A 21731-nucleotide genomic window follows, 5' to 3' on the forward strand; every position below is an offset into this window, starting at 1 on the left:
AAAATTTTATCTATGAAAGCAGTCTTCTTTTTATGTACCAAGCGATTAGGAAATGGGATAGGATGAACATAAGGACTGTTAGGGATTTACCCTTTTTCAGAAGAATCATTTTTAGTTTCCTCAACTAAATCATCTTTAGTTTCAAAAGAATCTTTAGGTTCATCAGACGAACTTAGAACAAGCGGTACACTTGTATCCTCAACTGAAGGAGAGTTAATAAGAGTAATAGATGGGGAAGATTTAGGAACGCTCTATTGGTACTCTCTACCACTCCTGAGGGCATAAACAACATTACATTGGTTAGAGGGCCCTTGTTAGGTCTAACCTTGTACTATATTCAATTGTGCATTTGTTGGTGTTTGTGAACTAACAGGCTGATGATGCCTAGGGTTAGGCTCTGGTTGACTGGGTAAAGTTCCTTTCTCTCTCTCACGCATAATTGAGACAACTTGAGTGAGTTCTCTCGTAAAATTTTGATGGCTTGTCATGAGGATGGCCATATTTTTTTTCAAGTCACTTATTCTACTTACCTGTTCAGTGTTGGTAAACCCAGGGGGTTACTGATAAGATGATAGGAGAGGGGCCCTAGGAAAACTAGCCTGAGGTCCTACATTTGACCTAGGAAAAGTATTTTAGAAAAAAAGATTATTGTGCAAAGGGAGGCCTTTGGAGTCCAAGTTGACCTTGATTATGGAAATTATAAGGCCCTGCTTGGTTGCCCTGATTCCAAGAGAAATTTGGGTGATTTCTCCATCCTGGATTGTAGGTGTTACTATATGGATTATTCTGGTATAAGGCATTAACACTATCATTAGAAGTGCCCCCAGAGGTGTTGGGGCATTCTTCTATGACAAGTCCAGGGGACTGCCACCAAGCACAAATCTTAACCAAATTGACTGATGAAGGCTTTTTAGGAACAATAGCCTCAAATCTCTTGATTAGGATATCCAAATGGACTTCCTTGGTTACTATCCCATCTACAAAATATCTTTTTCCTCCTATGGTTCTTTCACTCTCTTGGGTTAATTCCCACTCACGGGCTTTGTCAACTAAGTCAAGTAAGAATTCCCATGCCTTTCCTTCATCTGTAAAGGATGTGAATCCCTCAGGGCACATAGACTTTATCATTTGTTTAGTTGGGTAATCAATACCCTCATAAATTATTTGACATAAATGCCATAAGTCTAGGCCATGGTGAGGGCATTCTTGGAGTAAATCCTTGAATCTTTCCATAAGTTTAGAAAATGACTCTCTAAGCTTTTGCCTAAACTGAAGGATATCACTTCTAAGCTTATTGGTCTTGTGAGTTGAGAAAAACTTCTTAAGAAAGATAACTGTGAACTGTTCTCATGAGGTTATGGAATTTTTGGGTAACCTATACAACCACTTCTTAACTTGGCCTTTTAATGTAAAAGTGATAAACCTAAGCTTAACAGTATCATCAGAAAGCTATTGGATCTTAAATAGAACATATACCTCTTCAATTCTCTTAGAAATAGGTATGCATCCTCAGAGGTCAACTCATGGAAGTGGGGCAACATAGTGATGTATTAAGATTTGAGTTCAAAATTATTACCCTGGGCTTGTAGGAGAACTACGCCGAAATGTTGGGTTGTTCTAGCAGGGTAGAACCTATCTTTTAGAGATTTAGGTGAAGGGTTTTGATGTTGATCTCCCATATTGAAAGATTTTAAAGAGAGCAAACGTATAGGGTTACTACTTGTTGGATCTATTCTTTCTAACCGATTCTTAGTATTACGTACCCACCTAATACTCATGCAATAGAAAACTACCCATAACTAGAGTAAGACAAGCACAAAAGAATGGATAGCAAAACTTTTTTTTTAATGATTTTTTTTTTATTTTTTGATTTTTTTTGGCTTTTTAGGAGCTTACCGACAGGGATCTAGGGTTGCTCAGGTCAATTCCTGAGGTACGGCTACAGGGTGAAACCTGTCTTTATCATACTGTGAGGCATGGTGACCTCCACCGATACAACTATTATTGCAAGTTGTTCTCCTCAGAAATTCAATAAAAGAAAGGAAAAAACAAAATAAAGTAAATAAAGCACTCCGATTTACCAAAAGAAAGCGAAAAATAACATGGAACTGTCTCCCCGGTAATGGCGCCAAAAACTTGTTTGAGATTTTAATTATAACCGCAAGCGTAGGGATCAGTGTAGCTACGGGTCGAACACAGGGAGAACAACCACTATTTTTTTTTCTTTTAATACTGCGAAAGTGAACTGATTAATGATTGTGATCTAATTCTAATTACCATCCTAAACATATGTATCTAAAATAACGTCCTAACCATTCATCATCTAAGAATTTAAAGACGTAAGCCACGCAATTAAAATTAAATAAATAAATAACTGAAAATAAACAAACCACGTAATTAAAATTAAAAACAATAAAATAAAAAATGTTAAAATAAAAATAAAGTAAAAGAAAGGGGATAAAGCTAGAGAGAGACTCACAAGTAGGTTTCTCTACGTAGTCCGAGGGATGCATCATAATATGAGCTTCCCTACATGACCAGAGAGTCACTCTTACAACGTTCACTTTACTTGGCTTTAGGGAAAGGGAGACAATTAAAATAAAAATAATAAATTGATGGTTCTATGGCTAGGAGGGGCAAAGCCAACACATACACTAGCCATGAACCTTGGGGGAAAGGGATAGCAATAATGTAATGACTGAAATTAAAATCCTAAATTAAGAAAGAAAGGGTAGTCAGAAGAGGGAATGAGAGGGGGGGAGAGAAGACTATTAAGGGAGCCTACTTACTTGAACTTCAACCCTTGAACTGAAAACTTGATCGATTTGAGATACTACCAATACTAAAAACCAGATCTGGAATAAACCAAATCTGAAAATTCTAGTTCTAAAGAAAACAAATCTAAAGAAAAAAAAAATGAAACTTGAAAGACATGCTTCATAGTTTGTTCTTGTCACCTAGAACTAAGCCTAGAATTAGAACTTGAAAATTACAACTTCAATTGCTTAAACAAAAAAAAAATGAATCAAAAACAAAAATGCTTGCATTAATTGAATAAAAAGAACTTACAAAAGTGTTTAAAGCATAAACCTAAAACTAGAGCTAGAGAAAGAGAAAACTAGAGAGAGATAAAGCAACTAAAAAAAAAACCTAGAAGAAGAATGAAGTGTCTCCCCTCCTCTTACATGAGTTGTATTTATAGGGAATGGGAAGATAGGATAACAAATTTCTCTTTCCTAAAGGGAGAAACCTATAATTGGTAGTGAGATCTTTTGAGACCAAAAGTGCTAAGGTGGAGGAGAGAGAAGAGAGAAATAAACTTGGAGAAATTTCCTATAATTTTTTTTTTTTTTGCTTATTTTCTTTCTTTTTTTTTTTTTTTAATTTATTTGTATCTTCTTTTTCTCCCTCCAAGGGACTATTTTCCTTCTTGCTTTGTATGATTTGGACAATCTTTTGGTGATGATGTGGAAATCTCCTCCATGCCCTTAGTGCTTTAAGTGAGTGAAAAGTAGGAAATCTTCAACAAAATTCTCTAAAAAAAATAATCATGAGATTCAAACTTGAGACCTCCTGGTGAGTAAGGGAATTTTGCACATCATAGCTCACCAACTACACTAGGTAGTTATTGTTGGAGAGATATGACGCCCGATAATGCTTAAAGTCTTTAAAATACAAAACCTACAAAAAAGTGAGTAAAACCCAAGATAGCTCCATTCTAAATATATAAAATACATATTTTATTACCCTAAATTTCACACATAAATGTGCTCATCACAATCCTCAATAGAGGTGTGACTCCAACAATAATGATGGTCCTTCAATCGCTATCATAGCTGATGCCTTGAATAACAATGTCGTTGATGGAACTATCAACGTAGGAGATCCTTCAAACATCAATACTAAAGGAACAATCAACAACCAAGGAGACGGGGTTCATGTTAGCCACAATGGTAAGGAGATTCCTCATTTACCCACTATTGATTCAATTCACACTAATGTTATCCCGCCAGTAACTAATCTTATCCCGAATTTGGGTACGATGAGGATTGTCACTGAATTTAATAAAATTGAGCAGTTTAGAGGTCAAAAGTTCAAATGGTAGAGACAAATGATGTTGTTTGCATTAGCCCAAATTAGGGTGATATTTGCATTGACTAAACCCATACCGAAAAAAAGCAATGATCTTGTAAAGGAGGGCAAAAGGGTGGTTTGGATTCAAGCTGATTACCAATGCAAAAATTGGATATTGAATGCATTATCCAATGACTTATACCATGTATATAGTTCATTAGAGTATGCATATTTGATTTGGAATGCTTTGGTAAATAAGTACTCTCTTGAGAATGCCGGCTCAGAGAAATACTTGGTGGCTAACTTACTAATTTTTACTATGAAAGATAGTGACACCATTTCGAACCAAATTGATCAATTTCAAATCTTGGTTGGAAAGATAACAAAGGAAAAAAATGCTTCTACCAGAAGAATTTGTGACTAGTGTCTTGATTGAAAAGCTTCCATTTTCTTGGGATGCTTTCAAGTTGTCAATAAAACACAAGAAGATGGAGTTGACCTTGGACTAATTGGTTGTAAGAATCAAATTTGAGGAAAAAGAACCGGAACAAGAACAAGGGTGAAAAAAGATCTTAGGGAGAAACGCTTAAAAGCAAATTTGGTAGAAGCCAACAAACAAGATAAGAAAAGGAAGAACCGACAAAGCTTTGATGAGCCTTCTTTTAAGAAAAAGAAACTCACTTGTTATGTGTACGGTAAGCCATAGCACTTCAAGAAAGATTGCCGATTCAAGAAGAAAAAATCTGAAAAGGTGAACCTCATTGAAGACAACGTCTTTATAATTATGGTCATAGCAGCAAATTTGATTGAAAAACCGAAAGATTGGGTATCAGATACCGGTGCTACATAACACATTTGTAGTGATTTGAAGATGTTCTCTTCTTATTCTATGAGTATGGGAGACGAAAAGATATTTATGAGAAATTCCCAAAGTGCTCCTATTATGGGGAAAGGAAAAGTAATATTGAAGCTCACTTCAGGGAAGACTATGGTTCTCACCAATGTCCTCTATGTGTCGAACATTAGGCGTAATTTGATTTCAATTTTTTTACTTAATAAAGTAGGAATGAAATTAGCTTTTGAGAGTGATAAGGCAGTTATCACTAGTAACAATGTATTTGTGGGGAAGGGATACCTTAGTGAGGGCTATTTGTATTAAGTGTTGAAAATGTTGTAATTGAGAAAGCTAGTACTTCTTATGCTTATATTGTTGTCCTTATTAATTCTTTTGATTTGTGGCATGATAGGTCATGTCACACTCCATTCACACCAGAACCGGAACGGTGACTAGGTTAACTCCGGTTAACCAAACCTGCCAGGATCATCTGATACAGTATCCAACCACAGCATACACACAACTAAGATAATCATTCAAGAGTTCAGCGGAAAACTTAATTTACCTGTAATTTCTCCCAATATACTTGATACCCAAATTGTAATACATAGATAATTACATGTGGGCCCGCATACATAATATTTACACAAAAAGAATAACAATTCACATATCAAGTACGCAAAAGGGGTCATCAAAAGAATCAAAGAGTAGAGCTCAGCTCGGTGTCAAAACTGCGGTCCCGCAGCACAGCCCTCGCACGAGCAATCCGTGTCGTGCTCTAATTCCTTGGGGACCCACCAATCCTCTTCAGGGAATTCAACTGTCGGGCCCGACCCTTGCTTTTCAGGTTGATAACCTGCAAAATCATCTAAAAGAGGTGCACACGTGGGATGAGCTCACTAGCTCAGTAAGTGAAAAGAAGGATCACACAGCAGTCCACACAACAATCACAACCATATACACTATATGCTATGCAATTCATTATTAATCACATCCACCTAAACAACATTACTAAGCCTTTGGTTTAGTGCTACTACAACCACAGTGCGCGTATACTCTGGGTATGAGCCGTGAACTCCATCCCGCGATACGTCCATAGGGCTATCGGAGAAGGCCCACCATGAGTACTCGAAAAAGTAAAGCATGCCGACCACCGGCTCTCAACATAAAAGTAAATGATAGAAAATAAAGATACTGACTCCAGCAATTTAAAAGCAATACGATTGGCCCTCTTGAATGTACCACCAAGGTTGTCGACTGTCCTAATGACCCACCGGAAGTATGTCTAACTGCCACAGTGACCCGAAAACCGTGACCACTGCTTCCCCCCAAATGGTAACCCAACACCTCAACCCTTGTTGGGAAGGGTCATATCACGGGAAGATGATAATCCTAAACCGCATGCTCCTACATGACATAGTACGATTGCATAGTGCCACCGCGTCCCATTCCACGGGCCACCAATGCACTCTTTTCCAAGCGACTATGGCATATAGTCTATTAATGCATCATGCACCATGATGTCAACATTCATCACATAAGCACATCATCATTTGACATTGAGAAAATAAACACAACACGCATGGCATAAGAATATGAGGATGGTTAAGCTACATATAATTTGCATGATGACATGACTAGTCTAGATACAATTTAATGAATGCCAAACAAGCCTTAAAATAAGGCCAAACGTCCTCTCCCCACTTACTTGCAGTGTACAAAGACTCACGCTCGGTACTGGTGAGATTCGGTGCGAGAAGCGTAAGTTTTGGTGAACCTATCATAAGTGAATGGGGTTAGCATTACACCATTTTGGGGTCAAAATTAACAAGATCCGATGATAAAATCATGTTTAGAATCCTAAAAGAAGGTCGCACGTCCGTTTTGGGTCCATTCGGACGTAAAAATCACGTTGGGAGCCTCTTGGGTGGGTCGGACAGCCCACCTGTCACAGCCCACCGGTCTTGACAGGTGGGCGGGTCGGCCTGCCAATCGGCCCACTGATAGGGCCCCACCAGTGGAGGTCGAAGGTCGGCTAGGATCTAGGTTAGATTTAAGGAATGGAAGCCATCTTACCTTCTTTGCTCAAGAATTCTTTCAAAAACTCCAAAATCACTTCAAATCACTAATGCTTCTCCAACCTTGTAAACACTTTCTTCAAATCCTTCAAAATCAACACATAGACCATCTATTAAACCTTAAATTCATCATCTCAAAGGGGATTTACAAAACCTCAAGAAATTCTACCCAAATCAAGGGTTTTACTTAGGTATGGTGAAAGTTTAAGGAATATAGCCTTCGCTCACCTCTAAACGTAGATCTCGTGTTGGAGATCACTCTTCCGACATCGGAATGGGAAGATCAAACCTTGGCGCCACTTAAATCCATTTCTTCTTCCTCTTCCTTCCCCTTTTCTCTTCTCCATTCTCTTTTTCCCTTCTTTTTTCTCTCCTCTTAACTTTTCTCACCAACTATTCAGTGTAATAAATGAAGTATTGAAAAACACAAATAATACCATTTATACTTTCTTAAAACCATTAGTAACACATGGGTGGGTCACTCAGGTGGGCGAATGAGCCCACCTGTGACCGCCCAGCTGAGGGCCGAAAATTGGCCAACAAGTGGGATTTTGATGAAATTTGACTCTCGGCACAAATCTCACTCTCGGCATAAGATATATTATACGTATGCGCTTTAAGATACGGCTACATACCTGCTTTTTCCATACATGGACTTATGATATGTGCATGTACACGGCTTGGGTACACCCGTCTCCTCTGGCACTGACTCGGACTTGTCCGACCAACCGGTGTTCAAAGTTACCCTTGCCATCATGATCCATAAGGAACCCGCCTTAACCCTCTCCTATTCGGGTCCTGCATGGTTAAACCGGGTCAACCGTGTAATTAGACCGAGTTTAAAAAGGTAGGGTATCACAGGTCAGGTCATAGTAACGTGAAGTATATCACCAAACTATACAAGTTAGACATGATCATCAATAAGGTGGAATCCCCTATGAACAAGTGTACAACTTGCGTAGAGGCAAAGTTAACCAAAAAGCCTCATAAATTGTAGATAAAAAGAGTGATCTCTTGGAATTGATCTATAGTGACTTGAGTGACTATAAGTCATATAAGTCTAGGGGAGGAAACAAGTATAACCCATCTTATGTAGTGCTTCAACAAGGTATGCACTTCATCCCTACTTTTAATTTTGGTAGGGTAATTAGGAAAATCAATTTTACCACATGGACCAGGGTCCCTTCCTTGGTCCGTAATGTGACACAAAACTCATCTCATGGTAGACCAACCTTCATTAGGGTTACGTAGTTAGTTCTAGACTCTAATGTAGGTGATTTTTCTTGATCTCTCCCCTTGAGATGGTTCCCCCATTTGAAAGTAGGAGATCCCTCAATCTATGGATCTTATAATAGTGACTCTAGACAATATCATTTTCCTTCCTACTCATAAGAACAGACTGTCATTGTCTTCGTCGACAGGATAAAGATTCCATACCAAGAAAACATTGAAAGTCGGGTTTAATTATGTAGATGAAGGTGTCTAACGCTTTCCAAGGTCCATAAGCTGACATATATAAAACAATCTCAAGGTTGGACAATGTCCAATGGAGTCAATTTTTTTTTCCTAGATCCTAATTTAGGTGGACTCTTTATATATAAAATCATAAAACTCTCTCTCTCTCTCTCTCTCTCTCTCTCTCTCTCTCTCTCTCTCTCTCTCTCTCTCTCTCTCTCTCTCTCTCAATGAACATAATTCATTTGTATATATATTTCATATGAGACCTTAATAGGTTCCATATAGACAAGTAGAACATGAAGCAAAATCAAAACATAAATGATTGATTTGTACATTTTACCTTGTATGTTGAAGATGATCGATTCAGTTCTTCACAATTTCTTTCTCTTAGCTATGGATCTTTTACAGCCATCAAACCTCTTTGAGTTCTCTCATTTTAGTGATAAAGTGGAAAGAGTGAACGATGGTTGTAGGGACCTAAAACCGAGTATTTATAATACTATCTTACACCCAAAATCTTAAAACACAATGGGTTGAGCCAACACATCCCTAACCATGAGAGTGGACCGAACCGGTTCATGCAACTTGACTCACATTTAATCAACTCAAATAATTAATATAGCCTATAAATCTAACAATCTCCCACTTGGGCTACATTAATTATAAAGATGTCTTTCAAATTGGTATAATCATAGAATCTAATTACATTAACCACTCTTACTGTAATTCATAAAAATCACTCACATCGAATAATGGTAGAAGATACACCTCAATATATGGCATGCAATTTTTTGTCAATACAAAGATAAGTAAATTTCTTAACACGAATCTTCGTGGGATATTAACATTAGAATATTGATATATCTTCAAATAACACTGTTGTCATTCTATATAGGTCTTTAATTGTGATATTAACCTTTACCGTGGTAAACTGCCTCTGATCTGATGTTAATATCTAATTGTGGCTTTCTGTTTATAAACTGTGGTAAATATTATCTTTGAATTATGGCAAATACTGCCTTTAAACTATGGCTAAATTTTCTATAATTATGGCAAGTACTTCCTTTTAAACTGTGGTAAAAATTACTTATATACTATGCTCAAATAAAATCATAAAGTAATCAACAAAGAAATTGATGATAGAATAACTTTGCAAATGATAAATGTTAAAATCGAATAAATAACCTAATTATATAATCTATTAAACTGTACCCTAATGCATACGAGCTAAAGTTTCAAACAAAAACAAATAATCTGCAGAAGCAAATCTCCCACTACCCAAGTATATCAAAAACTCAATAATACTCATATTAGAAACATGATCTTTGAACACTCCCACTGGAAAAACCTTTATAAGAGGCATGCCAACATCCTTTCAGTGACTAAGAGTTATGACTGAAACTGTATCCCTATCCTTTTAGGACATGGATTCACTAATCTTCTCATTTTCTTGTATTAACTATGAAAAGAACACTAAAATTTAAAAATTCAATCACCTTTAGACAGAAGAACTCCCAAATCAGTGTCCCTTTCTAACATGTGAATATTTATTTACAAACCTTTATGATATTACCTTTTGAAAAATGTCATTTTTACTATCAAGAAATACACAATTAAATTGAATGTCCACAAATTTTGGTAACGTCACCTTTGGGAAATGTCACATTTACTGTTAAGGAAGACAATCGAATAGAATGTACCACTTTGGTGGATTTTACTCAATCTTATCATGTTTTCCCCATTGGAGATATATCTTTATTTACAGGAACGTACATTTAAATGTATCACTAGGACAACAAAAACCATATTAGAGTAACAACTGTAACTATATTCCTATTATTTAGGCTAAGAATGCACTAGGTTTAATAAAGGTCCAAATTTAGAAAATGATAAAGCCTGTGTTTAAAATGAAGTAGCCCAAATTGACCCCATTATTTTGTTATGTCTTGAAGCCCAAAATAACATTTGAAATATAGCAAGCCCGAGTAATTATGTAACCCATACCTGGATCCAATGAAAATCATCATAAATGATTTAATATGAATCCAAATGATGAGGTCTAAACATTTTCTATTTTGAAGTATAGATCCCAAACGAACCCAAGGCTTAACCAAATTTAAGCATCACAAAAATTGAATTATAAATAACCAAATTGGGCTTAAGCCCACCGTGGGTTCATCTATGTATATATGTCACAATGTCATACATGGCCATTGACAATGGCCATGTAAGAGCCTATCAAAGTAATCATGAAATCTCATTAACAAAAATATCTAATCAAGAAAATGTGCATCTTCTATACGCACACACACACATACACACACACACACACACACACACACACACACACACATATATATATAGATGATCACCACCCAATTCCACACCACTTGCCCCAGCAATAGCTTGCATTATGTCTTCGATTAATCCCACATTTCCCAATGGCCATCGCTCTCCCCTCCCCTCAAGAAGATTAGCAGGTGACTTGTGACTGTACCCCCATATGTAGATGGAGAGATGCTGGAAGGGTTGAAACGATCCTAGTGCCATCGTGATCTCCGGTGCTTTGAACGATCGCCGGTGGTCCAAATGATTTGGAGATGAGATTCATTAAATGGGTATTTTAGATACTTGACATTTAGTAAGGGCATTTTAATATTTAAAATAAAATATAGTAGCTGACATCAACATATAAGGTATATTCCTTAACAAAGACTGACGGTAGGGGGTCTAACTCTAATTTGGTGAAATAGATGGGGTGTTCTTATAATTGTGGCATTCTCCAAGGGGTGGCGCTGTAAATTACCCTTATTTTAATATATCCCCCATTTTCCCAATCCAAATGATTTAAAAAATGTAACTCAAAGGATTTGATCAACACATTAGATTTTATTTATTACTATTTTAATATGATTTTACCTCCACTTCAATACTGATGCCCAATCACAACGAGAAAGTATCAAGTTCGGTCTCAACCTATATCGGTTTAGATCATTGGATCCAACCAATCGGATCATTAGAACTATACATACAGTTGTTTAACATTACGGTGGTCTCCATGACAAATAAATTTAGGATGTACTTTATTAGTCAATGAGTTTGGTTTGATCTGATTCGATTAGAATCGGTTCAGATCGGTTTGTCCCGAATAAGATTGTACGCAAACATCAAAGCATCCAAGACAAATCTCAATCTCTTTATTCAATTATTATTATTGTTTTCCTTTTTACCACATGTATAGCTGTAGGATAACTCCTCTGCCTCTTGGTAAAAACGGATGGGTCATTGCTAATCTCCAAAGCCAAGTATTAGTATTATTTTAACTCACATTACCTAATGAAAATGATAACTACCATCAAACTTGAGCTTATGTCACTATCACCAAAAAAGACTTTTCATTTATCCCATTTTATTATTATTATAAGCCTATTCAGCCCAAAACGCACAATACATTTTCCCAATAGACAAAGCCAAAATATACTACAATTCAGTTTTCCCAAAAAACAGGGAAACATATTCGATTTTCACATATTTATGGGAGATATACTAATATATATTGGTATTTTCAACTAATCTCTCTTCCCAATTCTTATGAGTTGCATTTTAGAATAGGAAACCACAAAATACATTCCATTTTCCTTTTTACTCGTAATAAAAATATTACGAGTTGCATTAATGGTTCAATGATTTAATCACTTAGTACTTTGAATGACCAATAAAATATAGAAATTTTATCAATCGATTCTAGCTCTGCATGAGTTGCTCTGATATCAATTGTTAGACTGTTTAGAGTTACATAATAGACCCGAATCAAAGCATAAATGATTAAATCAAAATAATAGTGATCAATTTGTACCTTTCACATTGTATGCTGAAGACGATCGATTTAGCTCTTCACTATTTCTTTTTCTTGGCTATAGATCTTTTACAGCCCCTCAGACCTCCTTGAGTTCTCTCACTTTAGTGGTAAAGTGGGGAAGAGTGAATGATGGCTATAGAAACTCGAAACCTAGTATTTATAATATTATTCTGCACCAAAACTCCTAAACCACAATGGGTTCACCGACATATCCCTAAACTTGAAACTGAACCGAATTGATTCATGCAACTTGACTCTCTCTCCATTTAATGAACTCCAATAATTAATTAGGCCCATAAATCCAACATAAACATGTATATATGCATATATGTATTATTTCAGTGTGAAGGATTCCTTTTAATAAATTTATATTCTATATGCTACTATTATGTTTACAGAATATACATGTTTTTATTTTTGTGGGGATGGGTGAGTGCATTGATGGGTGGGTGGATAAATGAATGATGTACATGGTTGTTGCATAGTGAATATATTCTCATATTTTTGTTCCTAGTTTGTAAGAGGAACCCTATAGACTATTACACTATTATATATATATATATATATATTAGTACTATCTTTTATATCTTTTATGCAAAATTTTTAAAAGTATTACTGAAGTCTTTGCCCTATTAATACCTATCTATGTACTCTATAAAAGAACGTACTAGTGTTTTTTGGTAAATTTTACCATCGGACCCTAATGCTCCCATTTATTACTTAAATTACGACTAATGCCCCAAATTGCTTTCTTAATTTCATTTACTTTCCTAATTAATTTATTTATTAATTAGTTACTCCTCTCTCTCTCTCTCTCTCTCTCTCTCTCTCTCTCTCTCTCTCTCTCTCTCTCTCCCCTAAATGTGAAGGGGAAAAATTCTCCCCTTCCTCACTATCCATAATTATCTTACTCATACTATCATACTATTATATAAGTGCATGTACTCATGCTTCATCTTTATTTATTTATTTATTTTTTATATTTTTTGGTATCCTTTGATTTTTTTTTTTTGGCATAATTATATATTTTCTATAAAAATAATTTCTTTATTAGTCTGAAACTTTGACGCCATCTTCTACCCAAAAAACAGAGAAGAATAGTATCCCCCCAAATTGCTTTCTTTAATTTCATTTACTTTCTTAATTAATAACTCCCACACAACCATTTGCTCTCTCTCTCTCTCTCTCTCTCACACACACACACACATAGAAGAATAATATCCCCCAAATTGCTTTCTTAATTTCATTTACATATGTGTGTGTATTGTTTTTCCAAACTCATATTGATTAATTATTGGCATGTCATGCGGAAAAATTTAATGTGCTCCACATCTATAAGACAGAACTTCACTAAAATAAATTAAGGATTGAGTTTTCCTTTAGCTACACTGAATGAGAATTCATTTACCAATGTAGGTTCAATGCATAGGGGGTATCAGAAGGGTATTTTAGAGAACTTACTAAAAAGCTATAGAGGTTTATGAAACCTAAGATGGAATCGTGAATGTTCCAGTCTAGTATAGGAAAACTTTCTCCATAAAGTAAAATAAAATCGGATTTTTAAAATAATTACATTCAATAAACTCTCTCAAAAGATTTATTCAAAAGAATAATGAAATAGAAAGAACAACAAAGAACCCTTTTACATGAAAAGAACAATACAGAGGAAAAACCCTTATATGGAGGAAAGAAAGTGTGACCAATGAAATGAGAAAAAGAGACTTTAGATATTTGTTCGGAAGAACTTAAATGCTGGTATTGAGGCAGACAACCCCAAAGTTATGAAGGCAAAGAGAGCTGAAGCTATTGAGGCCGCAGTTGAAGCTGTGAAAGTAACATAAGATAATGCAGAAGTATTGCTATATATTATTGTTGTCATAATCGCTGATGATGTCGCCGACATCAACAAGAAGGCAATGATTTGCAATTTTTTCAATTTTAATTACCAATATTTTTTTGCCTAATATAAAGGAAATATTCTTATTGACAACATTAATTTGTTAATAGATTTGTAACCATATTTTTTTTGTACTCCTTATTTGTTCTTGATTTTTTTTATTTTATTTTTGAATGCTCACTGGTCTCACTGCTCCTACGTCTCTACACAAAAGGTAGTGAAATGATGCCCCATTTGCTATTGATACTCACGTGGCCCCTTCATTGGCCCCTGTGCGACCAAGGAGTGTTATTTTTCCCCTCTTTTTTCTTTTTTCGGTAAATATTCTCAAAATTTATTTAATGTATGGGTAGAAAAGGGATTTTGAAAAAGTTTAAAGTCATTTAGTGTAGTTCCTATGTGAGACTACATATCTAACCTCATTGGAAACTACATTAAATTCTTTTAGGAATAGGACAAAGGACAATTAAATAATAGTGTCAAGTTCTCAATACACCAATAGAGTTGTCATTTAGACACTCCCTTATATAAAAGGAAGATAGAGAACTAGGAACTCAGATCCTTTCATCTAGCTATAACTTCCAACCCCATCTCACACAATCCATAGTGTGTGGTTCAAATTCGAGAACTAGGGTTTTAAAAATTGGAATCAAGGATCAAACAAGTCAATGCTGATTCCTAATTCAAATCAGCTGGATCGGATTCTATTGATCAATCATATAGAGTCAAATTCATCCTTTAGATATTTTAAGGATGAATAAATTTGGCTCTATCAATCACATAAAACGTTGACGTTCTTGATTTTTCTCCATCTTGACATTTTCTTTTTGTTTTTATCATTTCTTAACGAAGTCTATAGATGCCACTAGGATGGCGTCTCAAGAGGGGTGTGATGAGCACATTTATGTGTGAAATCTAGTGTAGTAAAATATGCAATTTACATATTTAGAATAGAGCTACCTTGGGTTTTACTCTCTTTTTGCAGGTTTTATAATTTCAAGGCTTTAAGGACTATCGAGCTCTATATCTCTAGTTTTACACGTAAAGATGTCTTATTTCTTTTTATGGTTGCGAAGAGGACGAAATTCGGAGCAAGATGGACGTGTTCAATTGCAAGTACACATTTGTTTGGTCAACTTTACAAGTGATTATTCTTTTCGGGTTAGAAAAAGAATAATGGATCAAAACTAAACCGAGATGCAAAACCAACCCATCCGCAATTGTCCCAAGGGTATAAGGAATATTTTAAATGCCAACAAGGATCGATGGACTACATCCTTAAGTAATTGAAGATTCGTTTTTGATAACAACAACTACCTAGCGTAGTTGGTGAGTTGTGGTGTGCAAAATTCCTTGTTTATTAGGAGGTCTCAAGTTCGAATCTCGTACGCAAGTTTGAAGAAGAGAGAGAGAAAATAAAGAGAAAAAATAGGAAAGAAGAAAAATCAGCCAAAAGGGGTTCTTACGCAAGAAGGGAGAGAAAAATAGAAAAAGGGAGAAAAAATAAGAAAAATAGAAAAAGGGAGAAAAAATAGGAAAAAAAAGGCAAGAAAAATCGTGGAAAATCTCTCTCCACACGTTTTCTCTCTTCTCTCTCCTCCACTTCATCAATAAGACAAAAAATTTTTTTTTTTTTTTAGAAGTTAAAATCATTAGCTTCCCTCCCCCATTCTTTATATAATAGAATTAACACAAGGAGAGGAGGCACTTCATTCTTCTTCTAGGTTTTTTTCTTAGTTGCTCTATCTCTTTCTCTAGCTCTAGTTCTAGGTTTATGCTTTAAATACTTTTGTAAGTTCTTTTTATTCAATTAATGCAAGCACTTTTGTTTTTGATTTAGTCTTTTATTTTTATTGTTTAAAAATTTGAAGTTGTAATTTTCAAGTTCTAGTTCTAGGCTTAGTTCTAGATGACAAGAATAAGCTATGAAGCATGTCTTTCAAGTTCAATTTTTTTTTCTTCAGATTTGTTTTCTCTAGTACTAGAAATTTCAGATTTGGTTTATTCAAGATCTGGTTTTTAGTACTGGTAGTATCTCAAATCGATCAAGTTTTCAGTTTAAGGGTTGAAGTTCAAGTAAGTAGGCTCCTTCAGTAGTCTTCTCTCCTCTCTCATTCCCTCTTATGACTACTCTTTCTTTCTTAATTTAGGATTTTAATTTTAGTCGTTACATTATTGTTATCCCTTTCCCCCAAGGTTTATGGCTAGTGTATATGTTAGCTTTGCCCCTCCTAACTATAGAACCATCATTTTATTGTTTTTATTTTAATTGTCTGTCTTTCCTTAAAATCAAGTAGAGTAACCCTTGTAAGAGTGACTCTCTGGTCAAGTAGGGAAGCTCATATTATGATGCATCCCTCGAACTAAGTAGAGAAACCTACTTATGATACCCTACTTTTTAAACCCGGTCTAACTACACGGTTGACCCGATTTAACTATACAGGACCCGAACCAGAGAGGGTTAAGGTAGGTTTCTTATGGACCATGATGGCAAGGGTGACCTTGAACACCGATTGGCTAGACAAGTCTGAGTCAGTGCCAGAGGAGACAGGTGTACCCAAGCCGTGTACATACACATATCAGAAGGTCATGTATGGATAAAGCTGGTATGTAGCCGTATCCTAAAAAACATAAGTATAATATACCTTGTGTCGAGAGTGAGATTCATGCCGAGAGTCGAATTCCACCAAAATCCCACTTGTTGGTCAATTTTTGACCCTCAGGTGGGCGGTCACAGGTGGGCGCACCCGCCCACCTGAGTGACCCACCCATGTGGTTACTAGTTGTTTTAGAAAGTATAAATAGTATTATTATGTTTTCATTTCTCATTTATTACATTAAGAGGTTTGGTGAGAAGAGTAAAGAGGAGAGAGAAAAGAAGGGAAAAAAGAGAACGGAGAAGAGGAAAGGGGAGGAAGAGGAAGAAGGAATGGATTTAAGCGGCGCCAAGGCTTGATCTTCCCATTTCGACGCTGGAAGAGTGATCTCCAACACAAGATCTACGTTTAGAGGTAAGCGAAGGCTATGTTCCTTAAACTTTCACCATACCCAAGTAAAACCCTTGATTTGGGTAGAGTTCCTTGAGGTCTTGTAAATCTCCCTTGAGATGATGAATCTAAGGTTTAATAGATGGTATATGTGTTGATTTTGAAGAATTTGAAGAAGTGTTTATAAGGTTGGAGAAGCATTGGTGATTTGAAGTGATTTTGGGGTTTTGAACGAGTTCTTAAGCAAAGAAGGTAAGATGGCTTTCCATTCCTTAAATCTAACCTAGATCTAGGTTAGAATCATCTTATGAGACTTTGAATGTGTTGAAAATGGGATTGAAAAAACCCCATTTGATTCCTCAAAGGTTGAAAAAAAATTCGGGAAAAATGGTAGTTTTTTTCCCTCTCAGGTGGGCTGAGACCGGTGGGCCAAACGGCCCGCCTGAGGGCACCCGCCTGAGAGGGCAGGCTCTCGGGGCCAACTAATGGGCCCCTACCGATGGGCCGATCAAGACCGGTGGGCCCAGATCGACAGGCCAACTTGCCCATCGGTCCTAGCCAACCCTCGGCCACCATCGGTGGGCTGCTACCGATGGGCCGACCTGCCTGCCGTTCAGGACCGATGGGCTGTGACAGGTGGGCTGTCCGACCCACCCGAGAGGCTCCCAACATGATTTTTTCGTCCAAATGGACCCAAAACGGACGTGCGACCTTCTTTTAGGATTCTAAACATGATTTTGTCATCAAATCTTGTTAGTTTTAACCCCAAAGTGGTGAAATGCTAACCCCATTCACTTGTGATAGATTCACCAAAATTTACGTTTCTCACGTCGGATCTCATTCGTACCAGGCGTGAGTCTTTGTACACTACAAGTAAGTGGAGAGAGGACGTTTGGCATTATTTTAAGGCTTTTTTGACATTCATTTAATTGTATCTAGATTAGCCATGTCATCATGCAAATTATATGTAGCTTAGCCATCCTCATATTATTATGATATGTGTGTTGTGTTTATTTTTTCAATGTCAAATGATGATGTGATTATATGATGAATGATGACATCATTGTGCATAATGCATTAATAGACTAGATGTCATAGTCAGCTTGGAAACGAGTCCATTAATGGCCCGTGGAATGGGACGTGGTGGTACTATGCAATCATACTATGTCATATAGGAGCATGCGGTTTAGGATTATCATCTTTTCGTGCTACGACCCTTCCCAACAGGAGTTGAGGTGTTGTGTTACCATTTGGGGGGAAGCAGTGGTCGTGGTTTTCGGGTCACTGTGGCGGTTAGACATACGCCTGACTGGTCATTAGGACAGTCGGCAACCTTAGTGGTATATTCAAGAGGGTCAATCGTACTGCTTTTAAATTACTGGAGTTAGCACCTTTATTTTCTGTCATTTACTTTTATGTTGAGAGCCGGTAGTCGGCATGCTTTACTTTTTTGAGTACTCACGGTGGGCCTTCTCCGACAGCCCTATGGGCGTATCGCGGGATGGAGTTCGCAGCTCGTATCCGGAGTATACGTGCACTGTGGTTGTAGTAGCACTAAACCAAAGACTTAGTAATGTTGTTTAGGTGGATGTGATGAAAAATGAATTACATAACATATAGTGCATATGGTTGTGATTGTTGTGTGGACTATTATGTGGTCTTCCTTTTAGATGATTTTGCAGGTCACTAGCCTGGGGATCAAGGGTCGGGCCCCATAGTTGAATTTTTCGAAGAGGATTGGTGGGTCCCCAAGGACTATGAGCACGGCATGGATTGCACGTGCGAGGGCTGTGCTGTGGGACCACAGCAGTGACTCCATACATGGTTACTTTTTTATTCTTTTGATTATCCCTTTTGTGTACTTGATACGTGAATTGTTATTTTTTTGTGTAAATATCATGCCTGCGGGCCCACATGAATCTATCTATGTACTACAATTTAGGTACCAAGTATATTGGAGATATTTATAGGTAAATTAAGTCTTCCGCTGAACTGTTGAAAATTATCTTAGTTGTGTGTATGTTGTGGTTGGATACTGTATCAGATGATCCTGGTAAGTTTGGGTTAACCGGAGTTAACCCTGTCACCGGTCCGATTCTGTGTGAACGGGGTGTGACACTACTTGTGAGTCTCTCTCTAGTTTTATCCACTTTCTTTTACTTTATTTTTATTTCAGCATTTTTTTTCTTTTGCGTGGGGTATTTATTTTCAGCTATTTATTTATTTAATTTTAATTGCGTGGCTTGCGTATTTAAATTCTTAGATGACGAATGGTTAGGACATTATTTTAGATACATATGTTTAGAACGGTAATTAGAATTAGATCACAGTCATTAATCGGTTCACTTTTGCATTATTAAAAAAAGCAAAAAAATAAAGTGACTGCTCTCCCTGTGTTCGACTCGTAGCTACACTGATCCATACGCTTGCGGTTACATTTTAAAATCTCAAACAGGGTGGTTCAGGGACCTGCTTCAACGATACAAGTGTTAACCACTCTCCATCTAATCTAACTATCAAGAATTCAATTTGAATAACTAGTCCTAATTTTGACACTTAATTATGGTGGTGGAAAAATCTCATATCTTGACATCAATTAATGGCTGTCAATAAATGAATATAAAAGAAACAAAAAATTTAAATTTGAATTTGAAAAGAGAGATTAACATATAAATCAACCATTATATCATCATGATTATAACTTTAAAGTTCACTAAATTGCCAAAATAATCCAGAAAATTCAATCTCCAATGTGATAATATATATATATATATATATATTTGCCAGTTATGAATTCGATAATTTGGCGCAAAATCTGGACTATCGTATAAATAGTGGAAATAACGCCAATTGCAAACAAATACCTAAATCAGATCACCAACAAATCAGTTAATCTTTCCTAAAGATGAAATTTCTTTGAGTTTCATTAATCAAAGAGAGGTAGTTGAAGATGGATGATATTGAATAAAAATTTACCTGTATCCATCATAACTATTGAAAGATATAACAAGAAATATGTTATGATACGGAATGACTTGTCTGTTAATAGCCAAGAGTACATAAGAGAGGATTCAGAAGAGCAAGCCCTTAGGAGCACCTGAGCCTTCTTCCATGAATGATCTTTTCGCCCAACCGGCATAAACGATAACTCGTACTCAAAGGCAGCCGTACTCATCGGAGTAGAATTTTTTTTTTTTTTTTTTTTTTTTTTTTTGGGCAGCCGAATCAATGAATTTTGTGTGTTTTAAATTGTGAATGGTGTTTTGTGAGAGCTAAGCATTGTCATCTATCTATAAGAAAACTCTTGGCAAGTTTGAAATGAAACCGTTGGTATCTAATTGCAGAGTCAAAAGTTTAGACAATGTCAAGAATGATGTTAGGATTTGTTATTATAAAAATATCTAGAATTATAAAATCTATTTAAGTTGAACAATCTAAGGAATAAGTTGAATACCCATATGGTTGAGATGAGTCCATAATTTAACACATGGTTTATCTAATGGAATTTCCACCTTTTTTTCTCATTAAAAGAACAACTTTATTAAAAAATAAAGAAGAATACAAAATAAATAGAATCTAGAAAGATGCAGGAAAAGACAAGTTTTACAGTTGAAAGTATCAAACATCTTTGAAATTTTCCTTCGAAAGTCATAGTTAATGCTTCCAAGCGAAACATTATGCCCTTTGAACTTTCATGTATCGCTTACATTGTTATACTATTATAGGAGGTAGGTGCATGTAGTTCCATTCTTGGCCTATTTTTTATTGAATCAATTTAACTTCTAATCATTTTGTTTCCATTATTGGTTTGCACTTTTTTTTTGGGAAAATTCTTGGTTTGCACTTTAGACCAACAAGATTTGAACGAAAGAATGGCTTTCTTGTCCGAAAGAATGGCTTTCTTAAATTGAAAAAAAATAATAATTATAAATAAAAAACAAAACTAGTACACAACCAGGGGGGTGAGAGAGAGAGAGAACAAATTCAGGTGTGGGAAAACATTTTTTTTAATGTGTATATTAATTTTATTTTATCCTTCGTTGTCTTAGTTTTGTTTTTTATTTATAATTTTTTTTTTTTTCAATTTAAGAAAGCCATTCTTTTTGGACAAGAAACTAAGCTTTTAATTATCTAGGGGTGAAACATTGATTATCTTGGGGTGGCCCAGCAAGCCCCCGTCCAATTCCGATTTGAGCGACCTAGATACATAAAAACTGCAATATATTGATTTGAGCGACCTAGATAATTCTTGTGATATTTGCTAGTTGGCTCATAAACCAACTTGAACTTAGACCGGGTCTGACAGTGGAAACAAGGTAGCTTGTTGGTGGGGCTCATTTTTTTTTTTCTGTGTGTGTGGGGGTGAGGGGGGGGTGTTTTGGGTTGTGGGGTGGGAAGAGAATGAGGTGGACCTCACTTTGTTAAAATAAAAAACATGGTATGCTTCACGTTGGAACCGCAATTCATTGGGATCTTACTGATGAACAAGACAAATTTTCCTTCAAAACGTCATCTTTGAATTTCTCCGGATCCAAACGCAAGC

The 21731-nt window shown here is 36.1% G+C and overlaps 1 non-coding gene across 1 annotated transcript; it reads left to right on the plus strand.

Annotated features, from left to right (window-relative positions):
- The first annotated feature begins 1186 nt into the window (after positions 1-1186).
- On the plus strand, positions 1187-1293 carry LOC122067190. The gene has a single exon (XR_006136615.1). It is a non-coding gene; the product is annotated as a small nucleolar RNA R71 (small nucleolar RNA).
- The last annotated feature ends 20438 nt before the right edge of the window (positions 1294-21731 follow it).

The sequence above is a fragment of the Macadamia integrifolia genome, unplaced genomic scaffold (genome assembly GCF_013358625.1).
Source record: "Macadamia integrifolia cultivar HAES 741 unplaced genomic scaffold, SCU_Mint_v3 scaffold275, whole genome shotgun sequence".
In the NCBI taxonomy this organism is placed as follows: Eukaryota; Viridiplantae; Streptophyta; class Magnoliopsida; order Proteales; family Proteaceae; genus Macadamia; species Macadamia integrifolia.